The following is a 23,091-nucleotide window of genomic DNA, read 5'->3' as shown; positions in this document are numbered from 1 at the left end:
GGGAAGTGGATTTGCTAACCCTTTTAAGATATACCGTAGTTTGGTAATTCCTGCATTGGAATTGCTTTGCTTTGCACTGATTATTTGCTACACAACTAATATTTTGGTTCTAATTAGGCTACCTGTCATCTAGTCACAGTCTCATCTTAACTCTTGTGCAGTTCGCTAGTACAGCGGTCAGTGACTTCATCATGCAGTTGATGTGAAAGCATATTCTGTATGACATTTGTGTGGTTGAAAAATATTCTTAGAAATGTTTTTCCTAACAGAAATAGAAGACTGTGTTTGTACACACATCCTGAGAGCAGCAAAAGAGAGAGAGAAATGTATGGGCACAAATTGAATGGGGTGCAGTTAGGTTCACCACCACTGCCCTATTGGGTAAACCTATGGCACGCATGCCAAAGAGGGAACTCAGAGCCCTCTCTGTGGGCACACACAGCTTTGCCCCAGCAGGGCCATAGCTTCCATGCTATTACTTATACCCCGCCTATCTGGCTGGGCTTCCCCAGCCACTCTGGGCAGCTTTCAGCACATATGAAAACATAATATAACGTCAAGCGTTAAAAAAGACAACCCATTTCAAAACAGATACACCGGTTAGAATGGGTTCATTTCCAGGCTCATTTCAAGGTGTTCCGTATTGGCATTCAGATCCCTACATGACTCAGGCTCCAAATAGCTGGGGGGAAAAGGCCTCATTTTCTACAGAGCCTTCCTCACCCCTCTGCTTGGGCCTCCATTGTTCCACCACCCTCAGAAAGCAGCTCAGGGAGTGTGGCCCAGGAGCAGCTGTTTTCTGTGGCAGCCCCTCAGTTGTGGAACTTCCTCCTCACAGAAGTCTGTCTGTCTGGCATCTTTATTATAAAGCTTTTGGCGAATGCTGAAGACAAACCTTTTTAATATGGCTTTTTACCCACCTTAGTTTTGTGGTGGTAAGTTGTTTTAAACTGTTTTTATTTTGGGGGGGGGGGAGGGGACTAGCCTACCCCTGAACAATGGCTTTTTATCCACCTTAGTTTTGTGGTGGTAAATTGTTTTAAACTGTTTTTATTTTGTGTGTGTGAGGGAGAGGGAGAGGGAGGGGGGGGGAACTAACCTACCCCTGAACAAAGCTACCGGTAAATTTTCCTTTTGTTGCCCTGCCCACTTGTGCCTCTGGCTTCTTCCACCCAAGGTTGCTCAGAAGGGAATGTGGATTACTTGGAATTGGTAATCTGTTTGTTGATGGCTGCTAGACTGTGCATGGGCCTTATCACTGAAATGACTGGAGATATGAATGGTCTGAATGGAAATGGATGGCTGTAGTTTTGATAAAGTTATTTATTATTGTGTGATGGGGTGGGGAATTAACAGACACAGTTGAAGAAAATTGGACTGAATTCATTTCTCATTAGAACACAAAGGTGTTTTTTTTTTAATACCACCCCCAACTCTAACAGCAATAGGAGTTGCTATATTTTGTATTTGATTCCATGATCTATCTATTGCAGCTTCATACTTCACAACCTTAGATAGATAGATACTTAGGAAACATGTATAAACTGGATTTGATGCCAATGTTTCTTCCCTTTTGCTAGCCACCTGTCTATAGTAGTCAAGCATTGGGTTGAATCCAGACTACATTAGTTGTGCTTATGTTCTAATAAGTTCAATGGAAATGAAACCATACCTTGCCTGTTTCAGTGGGTACTAAATGCAAGTTTCTGAGTATGAATCCGTTCTGGTGTCCCACCCTGAGTGGTAATAACTGGTACACTTAGATCCCATCTGCTCTGTACATTTAAAGCTGCCTCATACCACTTTGAACAGTAATGCTTCCCCCCCCCCCAAAGTATCCTGGGAACTGTAGTTTGTTTAGGGTGCTGAGAATTGTTAAGGAGACCACTATTCTCCCTCACAGAGCTATGCATTGTAGCTCTGGGCGGGGAATCAGGATCTCCTAACAACTCCCAACAACTCCCAACATCCTTAACAAACTACACTTCCCAAGATTATTTGGGGGAGCAATGACTGTTTAAAGTGGTGTGATACAGCTTGTTACAAGTGTTAAATGTATATAGTCCTGATAGGGCTTTATATGATTGTCAGCAGGCCAATTCTAAAGTTAGAATTCCAAAAAGGAGGTTTCCATCCAGTTCTCCCTTCCATCTGTAAATATGCAACAGTCTGAACTATATTATGGTATTTCTGTATCACACCAAGATGATGAAGTTTAACTCTGTCCTTTGAATAATATTTTTATAAACACTTACTGAATAAATAGATTTTTTTAAGGGTAGATTATCTGATAATTTGGAAACACTTATTTTCCTGAAGATATTTATATCCCACCTACTGATTTATATGCAAAATTTTCAAGGCTCCTTTAAATGCAGAGTAAAAACCAATGCAACAATGAATCACAAATAGTGAAAGCAGAAGAAAACAAGATAAAGCAGCAGTAGAAACAAATAGCATCAAAACTTCTGAAACAGAAATAAAATGCCATCCTGTTCATTTAATAATAATAATAATAATAATTTATTATTTGTACCCCGCCCATCTGGCTGGGTTTCCCCAGCCACTCTGGGCGGCTTCCATAAAAACCAAAAATACACTAAAATATCACAGATTAAAAACTTCCCTGAACAGGGCTGCCTTAAGATGTCTTCTGAATGTCAGGTAATTATTTATCGCTTTGACATCTGATGGGAGGGCATTCCACAGGGCAGGCGCCACTACCGAGAAGGCCCTCTGCCTGGTTCCCTGTAGCTTTGCTTCTCACAATGAGGGAACCGCCAGAAGGCCCTCGGCGCTGGACCTCAGCGTCTGGGCAGAACGATGGGGGTGGAGACGCTCCTTCAGGTATACTGGGCCGAGGCCGTTTAGGGCTTTAAAGGTCAACACCAGCACTTTGATTAAAATAATTCTTTGATTAAAATAATTCTTTTAACCTGGTGCCTAAATCTAAGTACGTTTGGCACCAGACCAATTACTCTGAGAATTACAACAGAGTAATTTTCTATGCCACCTAGAGCCTAGCATGTTTATTTTGGCATAATCTTTCATGGATGGAGTCTATTTCATCATATGCATGAAGTGTTATCCTTGTTTAGTAGGAACACACAAACATGCATGAAAAGGGGAAAATTGTAAACAGTGGAGTCAAATGGCAGCACAAGTATACTGTGGAAATTCAGGTAGTTTAGCAGAACTACACTATTCCATAGATGGGTCACCACCAAAGGACTGGGCAGAAGCCCAGTCACCTCCTGCCTCATCCTCTAAAGGTGGCTAGGTGTTTAATAGAGAAGATCCATATGAAAGCATGAGGTTATCCCAATATCTGAGCTGTTTTAATGCTGTTGAGATATGCTCCATAATCTAGTTACTGTCTTCAAAGGCAGCCCAAATTGTAGAAATACCGATGTAACCAGAGCACAGATATGGTCAGACCCTCTCTGTCCAGGAAAGGGGCACTTGATGCAACAGTAGAAGCCACAAGTGCTACCTGTGCACTCAAAAGAAGGGCTGGATCTTAGTACCGCCAACTTGCATTTGCACTTTTAGCAGAACGCTCGGAGTCCCAGGTTCTTTAGTGCAGTATTTATTATTGTGAGCTAAATATATATACAAATATCTACAGAAGCAGTTCATATAATCAGACAGAGTACCTGCACCTTGAGGCAAAAGAAGACTCCACACTCATCTACACCACACCACCACAATTACTATTGGACAGGCTTTACTTTTAAAACGGTGACAGCCAATCACATTACTGCTGAGTCATCCTGACCCAGCACCTCCACAGAGAGTATTGCACCAGCCTGTTGCAGACTGAAGCCTGCAGACTTACTTACACAGCATCCTGTGAATCCCAACATGCACACCTGTTCCTTAAGAGGGAAAAGTACAATCTTATCCAGAACAGAGTAAACACTATTTTCCTGAACTGTTCCAAACAATTTTACTGTACATTGGCTGGCTTTCTCCACAGGATCAATATTTACTGGATCTCTTATCAGCAGTGAAAATTCAGTGCTGATACTGTAGATATAGGCATTCTGTAATGTTCATTATCTCTGAAAGATACCATAGGCACAAAGAAGGGTCAGTGTGAATTGAAATATGTCAGGCCAACATAATAACCAGCAAACTGCAAAGTTCTAATGGTCTTCCTTCAAAATAACAGTTAAAGAGTTAATGACACAGTTTCATGCTGCAAATGACACAATTCTGTCATTCTTTGCTATTAGACCTTTATTTCACAGTTATGTGGCACTAATTCTTCTTGAATGTGGTGCACAGCATTTTGCTTTAGACTGTTTCTGTTTGATTGGGAATGACACACTGAAAGGAGCCAGGCCCAGTCTGGCTGTTTTATTGCCTCTGTCTTGAATTCTTTTTCTGCACATAGACCATCTCAAGTATCTACAGTTAATGTATTTTACAAGTTTGGTCTCCATGTTCAGCTAGCTTTCACACTTGAAATACATAAATACGTCCTCAATGTGAGCAACAAGTTTCATAGCACTGTCTTCGTATTAAAGCATGATACAGATTTAAAATGAAACAGAAAATGCCAAACAGGTTAAAAAAACACAAAGCCTCTTGAATCTGACCTGTTGTCCCTTTGGGGGGCATGTTGGAAGAATGAAGGGTCTTTGAGTGGCAGTATTATCATCATTTATTAAATTTATATATTGCCCTTCATTCCGAAGATCACAAGGCAGTTTACAAGTTAAAAACACAGAATGCATAACATAATGATAAAAAATACCCCTCCACTAAGTTTTACTCAGAGAAGACCCCTTCTCCATAAGTAGAATGTGAAATGTGTTCATCTGCTTACAACAGGCATGGGAAGCCTCAGACCCAGGGACCAAATGCAGCCCTTGAGGCCTCTTTACCTGGCCCTTAGGGCACTCTCCAGGCCACACACCCAACAATGACTCTTGCTTGATGTCATGGACTGGCTGGATGCAGAGGAGGAGGAGGAGGCATCAGCTGGGGAACCTCCAAGGGAAACCTCAGGGGAAGAAGGCTGAGAGCCAGCGGAGTGGTGGTAGGACAACAATGAGCGACCAGAGGGAGCAGACTGGGAGGAGAAGGTGTTGGAAGCTGAAGAGGTTACAGGGTTTGGTGAGCAGGAAGAGGCTGGGGCAGAGAGCCATCCAGAATCAGAGGCAGAAGCAGGGGTTGTTCAAGAAGCAGAGTGGAGGCGGGCTGCTGAAGAAGTCAGGGAATCTCTCCTCCTGCTGTGACCAGCTCTCCTCTCCACCCCAGTCTCCCAGAACACAGAGGATGGAGCAAAGAGAAACAAGATGAAGGAGCCTCATGTTGGTGGGGAAGGACCCAGGGGAGGAGCCTTAGAGAGCAGTGGGAAGGCGAGGACCTTCAGTCCTCACAACTGCCTCATTGGGGCAAGACCTACTGGGAGGAGTTGATGTGATTACTAGGCCTGTGCTGTTTGGGTTTGTTTGAATAAAGAGTTAACTTCTCTGACACTGTGTTTTACTGCTGACCTGCCCCTGACTCCCACTCCTGACCCTTGCCTGGATGGGAAATAGACAAGTGTGTGTGTAGAAACTAGCCTATAGTAGGTGCAAAGTCTCCACTATTGCCTCTGGTCCTTCCCATCACTGGCATATGGCCCCCAGAATGTTGCCCACAAATAAATGTGGCCCCCGGGCTGAAGAGGGTTCCCCATCCCTGGCCTACAGGGCTGTGTAGGATGAAGGATGCAAGGATTCTAAAACACGATTGCACATGAATGATTAATGATCAAAGTATACACAGTTTTGATGGCGAAAAGGCAGTCTTTATTATGCGGTGAACTTTAGATTTGGCTGAAAACCCAAAATAATCTTGGTCTTTTAAGGGGGAAAATCAATAATCCAAAGATAGATCTCTGAAAAGACGATAACCTTGTAAATGGTAAGGATGTTGCTTATCTAGAATGAAGTGTGCTGTTCCTCATTACAGACTGACAGAAGAGCCAAATGTGCTTAGATGAATGTGCCTCTTAGCTAAGTTGGTATCATGTCATGGCTTAGGCTGATGGGAGGTTTAGCAAACAATTCTGAGGAATGCAGCTGAGTGAAATACTGGCAGCAGTTAGTGATTTAGCCAGTAGTAAATAGAAGCCATTGTTGAAAGTACCAGTAAAAAGGCAGATTACTGGCAGGTTACTGACTTAATGATAAATCATTAGTGATTGATTAATAATTACAGCAAATAACACACATGAAGACAATCCAAAACCAACTGTTCAGCCCTGCATTTAAAAAGCAGTTGTAGGGGAGAAAAGAAACCTGGCTTAAATGTACGCTTTTTGATATTCAAGCCATTTGTTTTAAAGTCCTATCCCATAAAAATATATCGGGGTTTTGTGATGTCTATATATTGGACAGGCAAAGCCAGCGTCCTTCTGAGCACATAATATATGTACAGTATAGAATCCACTCGCCGTGATTAGGAATTGTAGATGCATTAGTTGTGGGTGGAGTGGAGAATAGAATAGAATTGTTATGCAAAGAAAGCTACAACAGGACTTCAGTTTCTTTCTTTATATTAATGTAGGTGGGATTCAAATCATAAGATCTGTCAGTGGAAGCCCTGCACAATCACTTCTTGCACAACAGAGTCCCCCCCCCCCCGCCCTACAAAAATTGGTTTTAATGGAGAGAACCCCATGGGAGGAGGAGGTGGGGGATCAGTCTGTCTGGAAGCCAAAATGTTTGCATGGGTGAAACTATCAGAAGCGTGTGACATTGAATTCCTCTTACTTCTGGAGGTTCTACCGTATGTTGCTATGGTTTCTGTTTCAAGGCACTTAGATTTTTAAAGAATTGCAGACAATGAAGAGGTGACATAGAAATACGTGCCAGTGCTTCCCATTAAGATAATTCAAGAAAAAACTCTGGCAAATTGATATCAATCCCAGTATTATTGTTTCAAGCAATGGTCTGTCCTGGATGATTTAGAAAAGATGTCCCCAACTTGATGTCCTCCAGCTGCTTGGACTACAGCTGTGTCTGGTGGAGTCTAATACAGCTGGAAGGCACCAGGTTGAGATAGGTTGGTGATTAAAATTTGTGCAGTTGAATGCTAGCAGAATCAACTTTTTCTTTTTCTGTCATTACTCCTCACTATTGCCAGTTGTTTATAAAAGAGAGCTGGCATAGCACAGTGGCTGAGGAAATCCCCAGTTTGAACCTTGATTCCGCTAGGAACTCACTAGGCAACCTTAGGTAAACCTAAGCCACACTCTCTGTTTCAGTCCTTCCGCCTGCAGTATGTATAGCAGATAATAATACTGACTTCCTTACAAGGACTGCAGCTAGAGTGTGTATGCAAAGACCTTTGAACTACAAGTATTGTATAGGGATGGGCGAATTTCAGGGTGGTGAGCCTGTTTTCTTTTCCTGTTCCCAGCCTACACTTTGTCACCCTCCCAGTGCCATGTGGGTGCTGTCCCTCGCTTGGTGCTTGGTGCCTGTAAGATGACATCAAAATTAACTTGCATTTCCCAGATAGCAAAATTTTATTTAAAAGAAACAGATTCCTAGGAGAGTCAGACACATGGAAAGGTTGGTCCTGATATGAGTATCTTATATTAGTCTAGTATATTTTGGAGTTATTGTTTTTTTACAAATTAAGAACAATGTTTGCACCTGGAGACTTGCTGAGCAATTTCTGATTTCCCTTTGCGTCATTCCATCCATCTCCTATCTATCAAGAACAAAGCACATATCGGAATACATATTTCCCCACTGCCAAGAAGTTTGGTTTATTCCTTTTCTTACTGCTTTTTTGCCGTAGGACAGGAGCTGCCTGGCAGCATTCACACTTATTTTCCATGGAAGTGACGGGCAACTTCACACACCAAATCATGTTAGCCCTCTTTCCACAGGCCGCAAATGGCACAGCATGAGGGGAAATGGGCTCCCTCTGCTCTTCAACCACTTGCAGGCAGCTTTGTTTGTTTGTTCAGGTTTGTCTCTGCAACTTGGGTTTGTCACAGGGCTACAAGAAGAAACTGTGCATCACTTCCCTGAACTGGCATTAAGTCAAGAGGAGGGGGGAGGACTGTGCGTTCCAAAGACAGCCCTGGCCACTTCCTTCGACTTCGTTCTTACTCCATTCGCACAGCCCACTGCCGCGGTATGCAGGTCTTCTGAACTGCTCAAACTCGGTATCAAACCATTCTTTACCCTATCCTTCTGGGTTTTTAAATATCTATGGAAGTGAATCATTGCAGTATCCAAGCAACAAGATAACAAAGAGAGAAAAGAGAGAACAATATTAGAGCCTATTGTGACAGGTACTTTTCTCATGGGCTCTGGAAGCCCTGGAGCATCAACAGAAGCTCACCGTGAGGGAGACATAACATTTCTCCACTTCTTGAGTATGTGCATTGTCAGGGGACTACTGTGGTGCTTAATCCAAGGCTGAGGGAAATGGTCTGGGGTTTTTTGAGCAGCCCACTGTCTGGCCTGTAACTCTCCACCCCTTATAGAATAACAGGGTTCATTTGAGCCAGAGTCCAATTTCTGCTAATGAAATAATACTTCTGCCAATCTGGTTACCCACTGCCAGCTTCAGAGCAAGTCACTTCAAGAATATATTTCACTAGCTGAGGTTTCATTGCATTTGATAGGAAAGGAAGAAAACAGGATGGAAAGTATCCCCTCCTGAGCCCCTGTCCTTCCAGCAGGGCTAGCACAAGAGTTTTTACTACCTGAGGCAATTACTGTAATTACTAATGTACCATCAAATCTAATGTGCACCTCAAAACAAAAAAAAAAAGTATTTGTGGCAAATGTACATGTGCCATCGAATCTAATGTGCACTTTAATTTTTGCAATGTAATCTTGCCCAAAACGGTGTGCATTAGATTTGAATAAATACAGTAAATAAGATGGTTCCCCGTCTCTATTTCATGGAGTGGCAGCTGGATATTTTTTTTCAAAACACCAGCAGCTGTTAGCATCCTCCACCACATCTGAGGCAGTAGGCTAGTTTAGAGGTCCCATGACAGGCTGTGTGGTATACCCAGCTCTATCCTTGATCAGAAGAGAAATATCCATGGGCTCAGGAGGAACAACCAGGGAGCTGCCACTGCTGCCGTCCAGCATCTGCCACCTAAGGTCATTTCTTTATTTTGTTCTAATAGTAGAGCTGGCCTTGCCTCCAAGATACCAAGCCACCATCTATTATTGGGGCTCTTTCTTCAGACAGAGCAAGTCTTCTTTCCGAAAACCAAACTGAGTTCCAGAATGCCTTTTGAACCCAGAAGGTCCTTGGCATCACCTCTTTTCTTCCTCCTGCTCCTTATGCTGTTTCTGTGGGGAGCATCAAAAACATTTCCTTCCTCCTGTTACTCCTGTCATGCCTTCAGGTTGGTAGCCAGAATTGGTAGGCAACTTTTTTGCCCCACATCCTAATAGTAAATGCCAAATTTATCAGGTAAGGTTTGATCTTCCACATCAGAAAGCATTGTCTTCTCTAAACATCAACTTTCTGTCTGTAAAATTAACAGCCTCAAGAAAATTCATTCCAGACCTTTAGAAACAGTTGGATTCAAAGGGGGTGTTGAATAATCTCATGGATCAAACCAAAATATTGAAGCTAGGCTCTTCTTTGTGACTCCTTTTTCTTATGAGAAATAGTAACACCCGCAAGAGGCTATTCCTTGGATGCAGCCCCTTATTTTGGCACATTCCTGAGAAGAGCTTTACTACAAATCATCACTGGTTGGTTTGTTGTTTGCCTCTTCACAGAACAAACAGTCACAAGGCTAAGAACACTTGCAGGTATAACACTTGCCACTCAATGCTCTATTTCTGGCAACTGTAGAGTGTCTTGGTACCAATTGTACCTACCTACCTCAAGTGATGCTAATGGAACAGGGGGGCAGCAAACGTCTCCAATAAGTGATTGAACTAAGCAGGTGGAAAATTGTGAATGATGGACCATTTTACAGGTGGAAGGAACCACTGCCTTTTTACTTAATGTAGTTGAAAAGTAATGTAAGTTAACTATATACTCTCCTTCCTGCTCCTTGTATTCCGCAGCAATTCATTCATTCATTAAATCTGATGCTGCCTGATCATAAGGGCAGAGCATCACAGTGAACAAACAGCCCATATTTGGAACCCCAGCATGGTGTCATGAGCAAAGCGTGTTCAATAGTTACAATCAGTGATTCTGTGACAGTATATAAATTCAGTGATGGTCGAGACTTAAACAGCACTGTGCACAGAAGCTCTAACTATCTTCCATAGCACTAAGAAAGACACTTTGCAAGCCATGGGCTTCCTGCACAGCACTATGCAAAAATAGGTCACCTGACATAGCTATGGTGTCAGGTGATGGTCAAACGTGGCCTCAGAGAGGGGGTGGGATTTGTCTCCTCTCACTCACTTTGATTATTTAAAGTGCCAACACCAGGAGAAACAAACCTGTGAGCTACATCCAGGCAGGGTTCATGGGGGTTAAAGGGAGCAGAGAGTGCTGTGGAGAGGCAGATAATCAAGCATCACAAAGATAGTCTGAACAATTCAGAGTGCAGAATGCATAAGCAGCCCCTCCCCTCTCCCTCCACCCCCTCCTCTCTTGCCAACAACACCCCATCCACACAAGAGCCCCTTGACTGCACCAGCCACGGCTTCTCAGACAAAGCAATTGCAGACTTTAAAAAGGTGATGAGGAAAATGTGTGTGTGTGTGTGTGTGTGTGTTAAAGAAATGGCTGGAAATGCTAAGAAGGACTTTAAATTTCAACTCTGTTGTGTGTTTACACAAAAGCTTCAAAAACTGGCTTTCCAACCTCACTGGCCACACACTCTCCACCACTGCAGTGAATACACTTCAACGTGAATATATGTGAGTGGCCAGTGAGGTTGGAAGCAAATTTACAATGCCATTGCTAAAATGTCTGTGTGCTTTTGTCCTATGTGAATGATTGAAAACACACCACATGCAATACGAGTATAATAAAATTAATTGTCCTAGTTGCCATGGAAACATACCTTTGGTAATTTCCTAGGCCAAATGCTCCAACTATCAAAGATGCATGCTTTATTTAGTACATTGCTAACATAAGTCTCCTCTCTTTTGATCTCTTCATCACGGGGGAAATAGAACCTACGGTTTGTGCAGTGAGCTGCTTTAAATGAGAATTTGAGGGATATTGCTTTCTCTGGCTTGTAAACTAACCAATATTCAATCTCTAATCTTAGAAGCTCCTACAGAGCATGCAAACTTGCACCTTTAGCTTGTTTCCTAGGCGACCAATGATTGGTTTACTGGGTGACAAGACTAGCTTGATTTGAGGAATGTGCCCTTTGAACACATCTCGGTAGCGATGATTCATCAAAAAACACCTGACCAGCAGCAATTCACAGAGCAAAATTTATTTTATGCTAGGTGACAATTGTCTCTGCGGTTGTTTTCAGTGTGTTCCATACAGACCCCCTGCTCATTTCATGGGGAGTTGTGGCTCAATGCCAGCCAATTGGCCAGTGATCGATTTCCATGATCACTAGGGCGGTTTGTTTCCATATATGGAGGCTAGATTGGATCCTGCTTGACTCTCAGCTACCCCATGGGATGCTTGATAGGCCACACTGCCCCGATTTGCCACATGTTAAGATATAGGTCACATCCATTCATGCTAGCTTTCCCCCCTGCTACTACCTTTTCAGGTTCTGCAACCACAAAAAACCCTTTCCGTTGTCTAAATGAATGTCAGGCACTTTACATAAACAAGTGTGATTTGCACAGTCTACTATTTTATGGATTTTACACTTTTTAGAGGAGGTGAAAGGAGGCATAATACAGTGAGGATTTTACTAGGGTACCTAGAGGAAAGATGTGATTAATCCATTTCTGATTTCTTCCTCCTTTTCTCTGATACTGGAGGACTTGCTCAGCAAACCCATATGTTTACAAGCTTGTTTATTTATTTACAGCATGCATAAGCTGTGGAATAACACATGTTCTCTGAGTAGTGAACTGTGAAAGCTTAAAATGCCAACTGTTGCTGATTCAAATCATTGCGAGAATCAAAAATTACAGCCCCCAAATTCTTTCAGGGGTGCGATACTTTTCAAATTTTCTGGGGACTGCAGACTGGAATCTCTCCAGTTAGAAGAAATGGGTAGAGACTTCTGCCCAGGTCCTTGGACAGTCACTGCTAGTCAGAGCAGACAGTAAATGCACAAATGTCCAACCACCTGCATCTATGGGCGTAGCCAGTGGGGGGAGCAGGCCTTTTGTTAAGGGGGGGCAGAACTTCAGCTTGCTATGTATTTTTATTGATTTAGGGGGGCAGCTGCCTCTCCCTGCACCTCCTTGGCTATGCCCATGCCTGCATCCTGTCATTCCCTTTCTTTCCTGCCTGTAAGCCAGCTTCTTGTATTTCCCTCTACAGTGGTACCTTGGTACTTGAACGGCTTGGCTCCCAAACAAATCAGCTCCCAAACGCCACAAACCTGGAAGTAAGTGTTCCAGTTTGCGAACATTTTTTCAGAAGCCAAACGTCTGACGCGGCTTCTGCAGCTTCCGATTGAGCGCAGGGAGCTCCTACAGCCAATCAGAAGCCACACCTTGGTTTTCGAACTGTTTTGGGAGTCGAACAGACTCCTGGAATGGATTAAGTTTGAGAACCAAGGTTCTACTGTATTTCCAAAGTGAGTTTGGATCCTTATGTAGCCAAAACAGTACCATCCATACAAATGGTAAAGGTAGCAGCAGGCATGGGGGGATCCAAATGTTTTCAGAAGTAAATAATTCTTTAGTGAGGGAAGTGAAGGGAAAGCCAAAACATCGTTATGAGGACTTAGCATGCTCAGTGGTGGCTACAGAATGCAGAATGACTGTTGGTGGGGGATGGAAAGCCAAGACAGAGAGAGGGAATAGAATATTCTGAAAGAGGACACAGCTGACTAACCAGAATATGAAACAGGAGTACTCCAGGTTCTTCTTAAAACATAAGAATAACCCTCCTGAGTCAGACCAAAGGCCCATGTTGTCCAGCATGCTGTACCCACAGTGGCCAAACAGATGCCTGTGGGATTTTCTGAAAAGTGTTGCCACTGGTTTCAAACAGCTAAGAATCCCCCCCTTTCTTACATTCCAACCAGTGGCGCAGCTAGGTAATTTTCAGCTCCTGGGCTTGGTGATCTTATGGAGGGGGAGAGAGGGCTATGTGTGTGACCTCCATTCTGAAGCACGCATTAACAGTCCAACAACATCTGGATGATTACAGGCTCCTCATCTTTCACTAGATGAAACAGTACATTAATGGACAACAGAAATCCAAACATATTTTTTTAAAAATTTGCATTAAAAAAACCAAGTGCTTTTAGAACAAAGGATGCAAAGTCTCAGCTAAAAAGCTCTATGCTCCTGTTCCTAGTATTTTAGTCATGTTTATTAATTTAATAATTTCATGATGTTATTACATATTAATTAATGATTTCATAAATCTGTTGAAATGGTGGTTTTCTTGGAATACACAGCCTTGGGTAAAGTCCCTCATTTTACAGCCATGCTGATCAGGAAGAACCCAATCTGCTTTTATCTTCTCTTCCATTCCTGTTCCTATTTTTAGACACATTGGCTTCATGCAAGAAAGTGATTGCATCTGTCTTTCTCATCATAACCAAATGCTTTTGTTGACATTAGCAATCAAATGGCGTTTGCAGAGCAGAGACTCAGACTGTTGTCACTATGACTCTGACCCGTTGAATGGATTTGCTGGATCAGCACACAACCTTTGTTTTCAGTATGTTTGTGGCTTTTAATTCACCATTCCTACTGAAGGGTTTGAATGATGCGTAGGTGTTGAATATTTGTAGAAACTCATGAGGATTTATGAAAAGAACAAGTGGCCCTTCAGAACGGTGTATATTTAAAAGAACTATTATTTAGCAATTCAGCATGTGAGATATTGGCATAGAACAAGAGAAATGAAACTGGCTTGCTATTAGCTAGCGCAAAAATAATCTAGTGTAAGAGCCATGGTTGTGTTGGATCTTGGCTGGAGACATATAGGTTCAAATTGCTATTATTACCTCTATCTTTCAGTAATACCTATCTTGTTGTATGCGTGGTATTGGGTGAAGTGAGAGAAACCTATGTAAACTCCTCTGAAGGGTGGCAATATAACACATGGGATCATTAATAATTGTAAGACTCAGGGCTTTGATCTATGTAATACCTATATGAAACTGCTGTAAGAAGCAGTCATGAGAAGTTTTTGGGCAAGGATTCTGATGACACTCAGCTCTATTTCTCCATAACATCCGGATCAGGAGAGGCTATGCTTAGACAGCTGCTTAGACACGGTAGTGGAATGAATAAGCTGAGTTTGAATCTTGACAAAGAGAAAGCACTTTGGGTGAGTGGTCCCTTTGTCTGACAAATTGGTCAATTGCTTGCCCTAGACAGGTTGCAATCCCATGAAAGAGCAGGTGTGCTGTCTGAGGATGCTTCTGGATCCAGCTTCTTCTCCAGGAGCCTCAGTGGCTAGAAGCGCCTTTTACCAACTATGCTTGGTACAACAGCAACAACCATTTCTGAACCAAGAGAGCTTGACCACAGTAGTCTTTTTTATTCTGTGGCGAGACCTCACAGTTCCCTCAGAAATAAACACACAGACACAAATATGTTAGGTTCATGGGATAAATTAGGCCACAACTTTATTGGTTACAGATGTGAGTGGTTTGGCTTAGGCAAGTGGGTGAAGCAAGACTATATCCTGACTCCTGCCCGTCTGCAGGAGTCCCGTAAGGGTCAACCGCCGATAGGGGGAACCCTATGATGCACATCAATTGAGGGTCACTGATGGGGTCGTGGCATGGCCCTAGCCCACACCCAGGCTTTGGACAGGAACCATGCCCCCGGATCCCTTTAACAGAATACTCTTTACGTGGAGGGGCAGGCCAGAGGCAACAACCGCCCCTCTCATAACAAGGCTTATCCAATGCCTAACCGCCATCTGAGCCAAAAGGCTCGCCGCCAACACCCTCACACCTGCAACCAACCCCTAATACCTTTGACGATATTGGCCAGCCAAATATCATTGGAAAGGTGAACACCATCACTGTGCAACAAGGCCTCCTGGTCGAATGTAATGGCAGGGTGCCGTATCACCTAGTCCCACAATAGTTGCACCTTCTGTGTCACGGCACAATTTGCAATTTTCTAGGCCCTGTTGATTGCTGCCTGGTGGGGCAACCACGCCAACCACGCCTCTCCAAGAGTTGGGACCATATTATCGTCAATTCCAGGTGTAAGCGACCAAATTATCAAAGTCCTCTTTGATGTTCCAGGTCAGCTCAATGCCCTTTCTTAGGACCAAATCATTCATTCCAAGTTGAATCACTGGTCAACAACAAATTTATTGTCTGCATTTTTTCAGTTGATTTAGGACGAATCTGATGGGCTGAATCCAAAAATCACATTGGTTTTGCTCAATCAGGTCAAGTTTTTGAGCTATGGCCACATGTCATTTTTTTACGTTTTTGTTCACATGTACGCTTGTGTGGAGCATTTTAGAAGAAGTTGGTGGGAGTAAAATGCCATGTCGAATAATTGTTTTGATTGGAAATGATTATTTTAATGACAAGAAGTATTCAGGCCGATAGTTCTGGGTGAATATGTTGAAAAGGGATCAGTTTGAAGTCATAAAACCTCGAAATCTTCCATAAATTGGTGCGGCAAAGCATAAAGTTGCTTACCATGCTTATTTTGGTATTAAACTTGGTGACCAGGATAAAGCTTGGGTGCCACACATGGTGTGCAAGGCATGCACCGAGACTCTACGTGGGTGGACCAATGGCAAGAGGAGTCTGAACTTTGGAATTCCCATAGTTTGGAGGGAGCCGACAAACCATGTCACTGACTGCTACTTCTGCGCTGTTGATGTGACTGGGATCAACAAAAAGAACCGGAGCAGCCTCAAGTATCCTGATCTTCAATCAGCACGTCCTCCTGTAGCTCATTGTGATGAAATTCAAGTGCCTATCTTCGGAGAACTTCCTGACATTAGTGACGAAGATGCCTCCAGTGTTGAAGGACATGAAGAAGAAGAAGTGGTTCTTGAAGATGATGCTCCACATCCATTTTCCCAAAAGGAGTTGAATGATGTAGTTCGCGACCTCAGCTTGTCAAAGGACTCTGCCGAACTGTTGGCATCCAGATTGAAGGAAAAAAACCTCTTCTCTGACAGTGCTCGCATCAGCTTCTTCCGCAACAGGCATCAAGAGTACCTCCGTTTTTTTCTCAGAAGAGAAGGACTTGTTGCGCAGCTTCTGCTCAAGCTTGGAGTGCCACAGTACGAACCCAAAGATTGGAGACTGTTCATTGACAGCAGCAAGCGATCACTGAAATGTGTTCTGCTACACAACGGTGACTAGTTTGCCTCTATACCCCTGGCTCACTCGACTACACTGAAAGAGAACTATGAAGCGGTGAAGTATGTGCTGGAGAAAATTGGTTATGATCATCATAAGTGGTTTATTTGTGTTGACCTGAAGATGGTGAACTTTTTGCTGGGACAACAGTCTGGCTTCACCAAGTACCCATGTTTTCTGTGCATGTGGGATAGTAGGGACCGTGCTCAGCATTACACGAAGAAGAACTGGCCTGTGCGGGAGGAATTTGTGCCTTGCAAAGAAAGGAACATCATCAACGACCCTCTGGTGGACAGAGACAGAATACTCTTCCCACCGCTGCACATCAAGCTCGGCTTAATCAAGGAGTTCACCACGGCTCTGGACAAGGATGGTGACTGCTTCACTTACTTGTGCCAGGCTTTTCCAGGATTGACCATGGAGAAGTTGAAAGCTGGCATCTTTGACGGTCCTCAGATCTGTCAGCTCATCAGAGATCCAGAGTTCGGAAACTCAATGAACGAAATGAAACTGGAAGCGTGGAAGGCATTTGTTCTGGTAGTGAAGAACTTTCTTGGCAACAATAAGGCCAGAAACTACGCAGAACTTGTCAACAACATGCTGACTGCTTTCAGAAACCTGGGCTGCAACATGAGCGTCAAGATGCACTACCTATTTTCACATATGGACCGCTTTCCTGAGAACCTGGGTTCAATGAGTGACGAGCAGGGGGAGAGATTCCATCAGGACATGAAAGAGATGGAGACCAGGTATCAGGGTCTTTGGGACGCAGTCATGATGGCTGACTACTGTTGGACGCTGAAGAGAGACCTCCGTGCTGCTGAGCATTCCAGGAGTTCCAAGAAACAGAAGTTCAAGCCCTGAAGTTTGAAAAATGGTGAAGCAACATGCAATTTACGTGTACTTACCTTTATCAATGCCCACCATTCAGTTTACAGTTTACAGTAATTGATGTTTACAGTTTACAGTAATTGATGTTTCTATCAGGTAATGATAGAAGGAAGTGGAAGCATAACCTGGAAGTGAGGAACAGGTTTAAGGATTTAGATTTGGTGGACAGAGTGCCTGAAGAACTATGGATGGAGGCTCGTAACATTATACAGGAGGCAGCAACGAAAACCATCCCAATGAAAAGGAAATGCAAGAAAGCAAAGTGGCTGTCCAATGAGGCCTTACAAATAGCGGGGGAGAGAAGGCAAGCAAAATGCAAGGAAGATCGTGAAACATACAGGAAATTGAATGCAGATTTCCAAAGAATAGCAAGGAGAGACAAGAAGACCTTCTTAAACAAGCAATGCAAAGAAATAGAGGAAAGCAATAGAATGGGAAGAACCAGAGATCTGTTCAAGAAAATTGGAGATATGAAAGGAACATTTCGTACAAAGATTTCCATAATAAAGGACAAAAGTGGAAAGGACCTAACAGAAGCAGAAGACATCAAGAAGAGGTGGCAAGAATACACAGAGGAATTATACCAGAAAGAAACGGATGTCTCATATACCCCAGGTAGTGTGGTTGCTGACCTTGAGCCAGACATCCTGGAGAGTGAAGTCAAATGGGCCTTAGAAAGCACTGCAAATAACAAGGCCAGTGGAAGTGATGGTATTCCAGCTGAACTATTTAAAATTTTAAAAGATGATGCTGTTAAGGTGCTACACTCAATATGCCAGCAAGTTTGGAAAACTCAGCAGTGGCCAGAAGATTGGAGAAGATCAGTCTACATCCCAATCCCAAAGAAGGGCAGTGCCAAAGAATGCTCCAACTATCGCACAATTGCACTAATTTCTCACACTAGCAAGGTTATGCTTAAAATTCTACAAGGAAGGCTCAAGCAGTATGTGGACCGAGAACTCCCAGAAGTGCAAGCTGGATTTAGAAGAGGCAGAGGAACCAGAGACCAAATTGCAAACATGCGCTGGATTATGGAGAAAGCTAGAGAGTTCCAGAAAGACATTTACTTCTGCTTCATTGACTATGCAAAAGCCTTTGACTGTGTCGACCATGGCAAACTATGGCAAGTTCTTAAAGAAATGGGAGTGCCTGATCACCTCATCTATCTCCTGAGAAATCTCTATGTGGGACAAGAAGCTACAGTTAGAACTGGATATGGAACAACTGACTGGTTCAAAATTGGGAAAGGAGTACGACAAGGCTGCATTTTGTCTCCCTGCTTATTTAACTTATATGCAGAATTCATCATGCGAAAGGCTGGGCTGGATGAATCCCTAGCCGGAATTAAGATTGCTGGAAGAAATATCAACAACCTCAGATATGCAGATGACACAACCTTGATGGCAGAAAGTGAGGAGGAATTAAAGAACCTTTTATTGAGGGTGAAAGAGGAGAGTGCAAAATATGGTCTGAAGCTCAACATCAAAAAAACGAAGATCATGGCTACTGGTCCCATCACCTCCTGGCAAATAGAAGGGGAAGAAATGGAGGCAGTGAGAGATTTTACTTTCTTGGGCTCCATGATCACTGCAGATGGTGACAGCAGCCACGAAATTAAAAGACGCCTGCTTCTTGGGAGAAGGGCAATGACAGGCCTAGACAGCATCTTGAGAAGTAGAGACATCACCTTGCCAACAAAGGTCCGTATAGTTAAAGCTATGGTTTTCCCAGTAGTGATTTATGGAAGTGAGAGCTGGACCATAAAGAAGGCTGATCGCCGAAGAATTGATGCTTTTGAATTATGGTGCTGGAGGAGACTCTTGAGAGTCCCATGGACTGCAAGAAGATCAAACCTCTCCATTCTGAAGAAAATCAGCCCTGAGTGCTCACTGGAAGGACAGATTGTGAAGCTGAGGCTCCAGTACTTTGGCCACCTCATGAGAAGAGAAGACTCTCTGGAGAAGACCCTGATGTTGGGAAAGATGGAGGGCACAAGGAGAAGGGGGCGACAGAGGACGAGATGGTTGGATAGTGTTTTCGAGGTTACCAGCATGAGTCTGACCAAGCTGCGGGGGGCAGTGGAGGACAGGAGTGCCTGGCGTTCTCTGGTCCATGGGGTCACAAAGAGTCGGACACGACTAAACGACTAAACAACAACAACAACAACATCAGGTAATCAATATATGTTGTTGGAAAAACATTTTTTTCTCTTAAAAACATATTTAGGATGATATATGTTGACAAAAATCAGCTGATAATGCCACAAAAATGTAATTGATTTTGTCACAAGATCTGATTTTTTTCAAATCAACTTAGCACAAAAACCTGACCTGATGGAGAGAAACGGATGCCATTTCCTGATTCAGCAGTGCAAAAATACTTTAAATCATTTGTAGAAATCTAGACAACATTCAAAAAGTAAAAAATTGTTGCCCAGTGAAGCATCAGGAGGCCCATGCAAGACAGCTTTGGCCATCACAGTTGGCAAAAACTCCTCACACCTTATGCCGGGTCTTGTGACCCAAGAAATTATGACATTTTCAGGCAGCTACCCACGCTGATATTGATGGGGTGCACCCAGGCCCAGTGGGCAATACTGTGTCCCACCATCCAAATGTTAGTCACAGGGTAACCTGAAATAAGAGAAGTGACAAGGCATAATTAATGAGGGTTCTTGTGGATGTACCTTCTGTACGCCTCTGATCTCCAGCATCCCATATCCTTGATTCTGTTTGTTGGAAGACTCCAATCTATTGACATCAGGCAGCTGTCTTCACTGTACTCTTTTCGTTGCCTGCTTAAAACAATTTTGTGTATGCAAATCTATCAAAAAATGTAGCTGTTGATGTGTTTTAATTTATTTTCAGTTTGCTGCTTATTTGAATTTTTTTTCAAAGTTTTGACTACTTGTTTTTAACTGTTTTTACTGATATTTTTAATTTCTTGTAAACCCTTCAGAGATTGTAAACCCTTCAAGCGTCATAATCACAGAGTTACAGTTCTCAGAGTGGTTTTACCATCAATCCCTCTCTCCAGAGAACTCTTAAGATTTGTACCTCTTTGACTGGTATAAGTGTCAAATACAAGCTTTTTTTTAAAGGGCTGAGGGCATCAGCCCTGGTGGGTCCCAGCATTTGCTTCACCAAGATGATGCTGGGCCTGCCCAACCCTCTTGGGCTGCCTAATATATCGGGCCATCTCAATTCAAGAAGGTCAAAGACTAACCAGGCCAAGGAAGTCACTTTTTCAGGAGTTTATGAATCACTAGCAAGAAATGAAAAGAGCTCCGTTTGCCTGCTGTATTGACTATAACCACACTATAATAATTAATTAATTTCTGAGTAAAACACATTTGCTCTGGTTTCTGTAAATTGGCGCTATATTCTGGAAAGGCTTATACATTAGTCATTTCTTTATGTGTTTCCCTTTCTTTGTCTCCCTGGGGGTTTTTCACTATGAGGCTGATGGCTTAGCCACAATTTGACAGATCTCCCTGAAATTTCCACTGGTGATTCAATCTCTAATTCTTATTTTAAAGGTCTGCACAGTACCATACTTGTCAAGAGCCACTAGGTATTCACTTCTGAAGCTGTTGTGTCCTATAACCCTTTGGAAAGCACAAAGAATGATTGTTGGAAGGTGGCACAGCTTAAGAAATCAAAGGCATTGCTAGAGCAATTGTGCTCAGAATACCATTTCAATAGGCTCAGGGCATGTTTCTTCCCTATGGGGTATAGGTTGGGGTCCAATCAGTCCTTTGTGCATGTGGAAGGTCAGGAGATCTCTGGAGTGGCATGAGGAGTAGGAAACCTGGTGCCATCATCCCATGCATGCACAAGCTTCTTTGGGACCTAAACCATAATATTTTTCTACTTCATTTTTCATTCAAGCATATTCACTCTTCAAAATGGAAAGCAGACAAAACAGAATGTGCGCTATTTAGAGCAGCTCTCCAAATGGAGAGAACAAAAAAGAACAAAACCAATGCAGGCAGATAATTAAAGGTGGGGGTAGAGAATTTGAGCAGCACATTGCTGAAAACATCAAGACCCAACAACAACAAACTCTTCAAATACTGTATATGTAAGTAGCAGGATACCAATTAAAGAACTGGTTGGACCTTTGGATGACAAGAGAGGAAAGGAAAAGGAGATTGCAGAGAAGCTAAATGAATTATGAAGACCAAGGAGAGATGACTGAACTTTCTCAGGAAGGGAACCTGAGTAAATGAAGCAAATGGCGGTGACAAGAGATGAAGTTTGTTTGCTTGCAACTTTAACAAAGAAAGAGTTGACTTGGATTAATTTAAAAGAATATTAGACAAATTCATGGAGGATAAAGCTATAAATGAGTACCAGCCACGATGCCTATGTTCTGCCTCTACTGTTAAATGCAAAATCCCTCTACCAGCTGCTTGGAATCAGAAGTGGGAACACTGCTGTTGCACTCAAGTCCTGTTTCAGGCTTCCCAGAGGCATTTTAGCTTCCATAGGCTTCCCACAGGTTGGCTAGCCACCGTGAGAATAGGATCCTGACCTAGGTGGGCCTTTGGCCTGATTCACCAATGCTCTTATTATGGTGTCCTCCAGATGTTTCTTGTTTCAACTCCCAGCAGTCCCAGCAGCATGGACAATGGTCAAGTCTGATGAGAGTTGTAGCCCAAAATGTCTAAAGGGCACGAGGTTGGGAAAGGCTTATTTAGAGTGAATGATTCTGAGCCATTCCACACATGACATGGCAGTCAACTAAAGTTTGTCAGTGACAGGAAACTGCAGTCAATGACTGGCTTTATTTTGTCGCTTTTACACACTACACTGTAGGTGTACACTTAGATATGCACCAATAATAATAATAATAATAATAATAATAATAATAATAATTGATAGTCTATAAATATACAGCAAATGGAGATGCAAATCATAGCATTTGTCATTGTCTAGTATGACCCGGAAGCTGTACACCGGCTCCCTCGGCCAATAAAGCGAGATGAGCGCCACAACCCCAGAGTCAGTCACAACTGGACCTAATGGTCAAGGGTCACTTTACCTTTACCTTTAATATTTTTGGCAGTGAGTTTTTAGGATGGAGATTTGTATGCTGTAATTGTCCTGCTGACGAGTTATGCTTGTTTTTCCTTCATTTGACCTTTTAAAGTAAGGGTAACTAACCTCTGTTTCTCCTTGTAACACCATCCCTGGTTTTTGGTCATGCTAGCTAATGATGACGGGCAACAGAGTCTAACAATAGCTGGAAGGACATGGGTTAACTGCTCCTGAGTTACAGCATCCTTCTCCCCTACTTATTATAATGACACCCCCAAAAATGTGTAAGATCAGCCTATTAAGCACTATGTGAGAACTTTTCTGACACTGCCAAACCTAATTATTTTTCACTTAGTTGTCTAAACAAATTAAATTAGCAAGGGCACAGCCAGAATGTCAAAATTGCTTTTAATGAATAAGCCAGCTGCTCAGTTGTACATAACTCTTGTCTCAGTACCTCTCTGTCACACAAATTTGAATTTTCCCCTTTGCTGCCTCCATAATGTTTTTAACAATTATATATTGTAAATTACCTAAGGACTGCCCCATGTTAGGCAATTAATACATGATGCACAGAACCGAGGTTCTGTAAAGGAGGGGTGGAAAACATTGACCCTCAAGATGTTGCTGGACCATAACTCTCACCATGTTTGACCATTGGCCATACTGGAGAGTTCTCACCATTGCTATGCAGCAATCTGAATATTAATGCTTCTTCTTCAAGCATCTTGGATGCGCACATCTCTTGTT

At 42.8% G+C, this 23,091-nt stretch overlaps 1 protein-coding gene across 1 annotated transcript in view; it reads left to right on the top strand.

Moving 5' to 3' along the window:
* Positions 1-703: 703 nt before the first annotated feature.
* The window catches only part of GPR6 (G protein-coupled receptor 6), a 36,170-nt gene continuing 13,782 nt past the window's right edge, over positions 704-23,091 (top strand). The window contains exon 1 of the mRNA XM_079971745.1: positions 704-935. The gene's annotated coding sequence lies outside the window, so the exon portion shown is untranslated. The remainder of the gene's footprint in view (positions 936-23,091) is intronic.

The sequence above is a fragment of the Podarcis cretensis genome, assembly GCF_951804945.1.
Source record: "Podarcis cretensis genome assembly, chromosome: 3".
NCBI lineage: Eukaryota > Metazoa > Chordata > Lepidosauria > Squamata > Lacertidae > Podarcis > Podarcis cretensis.
The sequence above is the reverse complement of the archived record's forward strand: the minus strand, read 5'-3'. Positions and strand labels throughout refer to the sequence as shown.